At 37.5% G+C, this 4068-nt stretch overlaps 1 pseudogene; it reads right to left on the bottom strand.

Annotated features, from left to right (window-relative positions):
* Window positions 1-2527: 2527 nt before the first annotated feature.
* On the bottom strand, window positions 2528-3251 carry LOC114694742 (annotated as a pseudogene).
* Between the last annotated feature and the right edge of the window lie 817 nt (window positions 3252-4068).

Below are 4068 nucleotides of genomic sequence, written 5' to 3'. Positions count from 1 at the left end.
GCACCAAGATCTAGAAATTTACTCTTCTGTTTTGCTCATTCCTGGGAGATCACAATGTTTTGAGGGTTGTGTGTGGAAAGTCTTCCATGGCTGTTTGCATGAAGTTCTTGGCTCAGATTGAGGGATGGTGAGATGCTAAAGAACCTCTGTAGGCCTACTGTGGGCCTTCCATTCCCTCAGGGAATGTAAGGCCTGGGAATGATGGAAAATGTAGGTCATTAGAAAAATATAACATGTTTACTATTATCTTTCCTGGGTTATCAATATTAGCCAAGCAATTACGAGTATATTTTCTGTAGCACTGGGTCTTTCAGTCTTGAAGTTTTCATTCATGTATTCAACAAAATCTGACTTATCCATTTGAGCAGAGGATAAAGTGGTAAATGTAAAAGAATTTTTTTTTAGTAATATGCCATATTTCACATCCTAGCAATAATAGCTTCAAAGGTCATGACATTTTATGTAATTTTCACTTTAGTATTATTATTATTAATATTTTTGGAATGCCATAGAGCAATTCTCCTTATCATTAAGTTTTTAAGTATTATTTTGGGAAATTTCATAACATCAAAAGTATAAAGGTGAGTATTTTCCTAACAACGTTGGCATTTTTAATGTTGTCAACTTTTCTAAGCCACTATTCAACTAAGATTTCTCTAGGACTGAATTCTGCTCTCCTGGGATGACCTTTTTTTTTCATCTTTGAGCAACATTGTCAATGAGGGACCATTTGTCAAGAGTAAATTTTGGATCTTGACGTGTCTTCATTGTGGTTCATCAGCCTGATATTGATTGTTCTCTCAGGCTGACCCCTCTCTCAGTGTTGCACAGTGAAGTGTCACAAAAATTTAGTATAGACTGGCAATGTTTGTTGTGTGGATTAGTGTGACTGCTAAGCTGCCACCCTTTGCCTGATTCCTATTTCGGCATTCTGTGTGTAAGTGGTGGGCACACAGTTACTTTACCAGATAGTTGTATGCTCATAGAGTATATTTACGACTCTTTGAATGTCTATGTCTCCAGACAAAATGGAGAAACTGCAGTCAATTACCCAAAAGTTTTGATGGAACGAGGTAGCACATACAGATGTTTACCTTCATCTGCTTTCCACCTATGCTTGAAAATGACAGGGTGTCAAGATGAAACTCACTGCCTAGGGACATTGCCCCACTTAACTCTTAATTAAGACTCTTAATTCCATCCTGTTTTGCTAAACTAACTGTTGTAATTTGCATTTTATCCTGTCCCTTGCTCAATGTATATCTTGAAGTCTTAGCCTCAGTACCTCAAAATGCAGCCTTATTTGAAGAAACAATTATTGTGGATGTAGTTAAAAATGAGTTCATGACAGAGTACACTGGGTTACCTGATGTGACCGGTATTCTTACAAAATGAATACATTTAGAAACATGCACACACAGAGATATGTACATATACATACAGAGACATAATCACACCCACACTTACTACCCCAGAAAACACCCTGTGAAAATAAAGGCAAAGAGGAAGTGATGTGTTTACAGACCATAGTACTCCAAGGATGCCCGTAAATCCTCAGAAACCAGGCAAAAGCATGGGGCCAGTTCTCCATAGTCTTCAGGAGGAATTAACCCATGGTACCATGACTCTAGAACTGAAAGATCATAAATTTCTACTGCCTATTACACTCTGTTTGTGGCCCTCTGTTATGGCTGTATTTCAGTGCCTCAGTTGGCCCACCAGGATTAGTCAAGTCTCCAAATACTTACTGAGAAAAAGTTACTAACATCACAGCTCCCTTCTTGGAACAATGTTCCTTCTGTCTGTGACACACAGTATCTCTTCCCTCTTCTTTTTTATAGAATTTAATGTCATTCAATTCCATATCTTTCCACACCTGCCATATCCTGTTGGTTCACCTCCTTACCCATTATCCATTTCACTGTGACTTGCAAACGCCTTCCTATCTCACCCAAGTATTTCTTACTATTTTTCACTTTAAACAAGAACTTATGGTTTTTGTTCTGTTGGCACAAGCATACTTCCTCTTTGATTATTCCATTTTTCTCCTCTCTTGTGCCTGCTGTTTCTTCTTTGTTCATGTCTTTATTTCATGAGTTCCACACTCTTCTACAGGTCATTTGCTCTGTGAGTTTGCTTTACTTCCTCAGCCAAGACAGGATAGGGTCTGTAACTAGTCATTGCAAGTGATCTGGGCAAAGCCTTCAGAAATGTCAGAAACCCAGTTACTGAAAACAAATTTGCAATCAAGTTAGAAATTCATAATTAAAATAAAAATCTACCTTGTATAAAAACTAGAACACACACACACACACACACACACACACACACACACACACACACGTTCTTGGCTCTCACCCCAGATTTGGATTTTTTTTTTTAATACAATCTCACAGCATTCATTGTTACCTGAGAATAACATAAGGGCCACTAAAACAATATGAATAAATGTTTCAGACTGTGCTCCCAGGAGAAGACATGGCTAAAAGCACTGTATTTTTTCAACTTCTTGAGTGTTTTACCATTTCTAGTTGGAAACACTTTGGAGCAGAGTAATATTATCTCCTTTTACCATGATCTGACCTAGTTGTTTCCTTGACTTTGTTTTAGAATGAATCTTCTCTGTACCATCTACTACAAGGTTTATATACTCATCAAAATCAATAATACAACCTTCTACTCACATATTCACTTGCTCATATGGCCACACCTGAATCTGAGACCTATTTTGTAAGTTATCTGAAGATGAGGTTGATGGGCTGCACCATCATTTTCTACACCTTCTGGTCCTGGCCGTGGTACAACATGGTGGAAGTCACAATGGCCACAAAAGTATGAAGGCTGCCTTAGAAAGAGACTTCCAGATTTGGATTTTTAAAGCTTCATTTTATTTTTTTATGCATTCGTGTATGTGTGTGTGTGAGTGAGTGTGTGTGGGGTATGTGTATGTTGCAGTGCCTGTGGACGTCAGGAGAAGGAGACAGATCCCATGAAATTGTAGTTACAGGTTATTGTGAGCCCTCTGATAAGGATGCTGGGAATTGAAATCAGGTCCTCCAAAAGAGCGCAAAGTGTACTTAAGGAATGAGATATCTTTTCAGAGCCAACCACTTCCTTTTGTGTTTAGTCAGGCAGCCAGTGTTGAGAAAGACCGATGTAGGTAGAATAACTATCAACACACTTGAGGTAGATTCAGAAGCAGAGAGAAGCTAAGGTTGTGGATGACAGCCTAGGAGGGAAGAATTGTACATGCAAAGGTGAATGGTTGGGTGCCAGATCAAACCCTGCAAAGATTAAGAGTACAGAGGTCTTCAAAAGTTTGAACCTTTTAGAGGAGCTCATGACTAGCCTCCTAAGACCTTGAGCAGGTATCTCAACCCATGAGGTTTCTGCTGTCTCCTCCAAATTTCTACCACCTTTCTAGAGTTATTCATTGTTCATACTTGCTTCTCATTAACACCGTTGTTAAATTGCCTAAAGTGCTTCAAGAATTCAGACATAGCAAAATGAACTCTTGGACAAACAGAGTGATGAGATAATAATACCTTGTCCAGGGGGGCTTTTAGCCTTTGTTTAAACAATTAAGAGGGATCAATATAAAAATTGCCATTAAAATGCCATGTTCTTGTCCAAGAAATGTGATATAGCTTTATAATATTTGTATAACTATTAATCCTGAAATGAAACCCTATATGAAGCAAAAAGGGAAACAGCAAAGGGCAAGAATTTATTTTGCCCAGTTAACTGTTTAGATTTTAGCTTCACAGATTTGTTATGACACATCAAGAAATTTGGGGAGTTTTCTTTTCTTTTCTGTTAGTTTTCAAAAAACATTAAAGGAAAGAATCAAAATGGGAATTTGATAATGTTTTAATAATGAGCACAAATTTTTATTTTGTGTTAAAATAGTTCTAGAAAAATGTCACCAGCTCATTAGGTTGATTGTATGTGCTCATTTGAACTATTTGTATTTGAATGAATATGTAGTGTTTCCTGATTGTCTCTAATTATGAAGGTTTTCAAGGCTATGTACCTAGCTATATTCAGTTTTTATATTTTTCAAAGGGT

This window comes from Peromyscus leucopus, chromosome 3, assembly GCF_004664715.2.
Source record: "Peromyscus leucopus breed LL Stock chromosome 3, UCI_PerLeu_2.1, whole genome shotgun sequence".
Lineage (NCBI taxonomy): Eukaryota > Metazoa > Chordata > Mammalia > Rodentia > Cricetidae > Peromyscus > Peromyscus leucopus.
This window is presented reverse-complemented; position numbering and strand designations above follow the sequence as displayed.